A 744-nucleotide genomic window follows, 5' to 3' on the forward strand; every position below is an offset into this window, starting at 1 on the left:
GTCTGTTCCATACTTGCAATGCTTCAACCCAGCTTTTATTAGGACTGTTTTGCCGCCTTCTTTCGTATTTCTAGGAGCTAATTTCCATTTACAAAGTTATTTCAGCTGGATTAGATAGCTAGGCTTTCCTTCTTTTAAATGACTGAAAATTATTTAAGTCTATTCATTGTGAAAAGAGCCCCCTGAGTGTTGGGCATTCACAACAGAAAACTATTTTTAGTCTGTTTTCTTAAGGAAACAATGCCTACTCAGCCAAGTTGTTTGTTCACCCACCTATCAATTTAGTTCTAATAATTATGAACCTGCAGACTGATTTCAGCCAGCTTTGCCAAATTTGCAAAGTTCCTGCAAATCATATAAAAAAAATCTGTGATTAGATAGAAAAAGCCTGTTATTTCCTTCATGATGGAAGGAAAGGAGGAAAAATTCAGTCATTGTTCTTCTGGGTGAGAACAGGCTGGCCTGTTAGTCAATGCTACTAATTGACCAGGTGCAGAGCTCTAATTTAACTACAGCACATCTACCCTCTTCCCTGCCTGGTAATCAGAGGACCTGGAGTAAGGTGATACTATTGTAGGAGAGCTTAGGGATATATAAGTAAATTGGAAAAGATGAGGAGAAAACTGGGGTTATTGAGTGGAACTTTGCAGGAAACATGTAGAGAAACAAATCTGTAGGAGATCAGATCATTAGTTCTGCTACTGATGAAATACCAACTTCTCTTCCCTTCTGAAGTTTCGTATT

This window comes from Phaethon lepturus, unplaced genomic scaffold (assembly GCF_000687285.1).
Source record: "Phaethon lepturus isolate BGI_N335 unplaced genomic scaffold, ASM68728v1 scaffold8559, whole genome shotgun sequence".
Lineage (NCBI taxonomy): Eukaryota > Metazoa > Chordata > Aves > Phaethontiformes > Phaethontidae > Phaethon > Phaethon lepturus.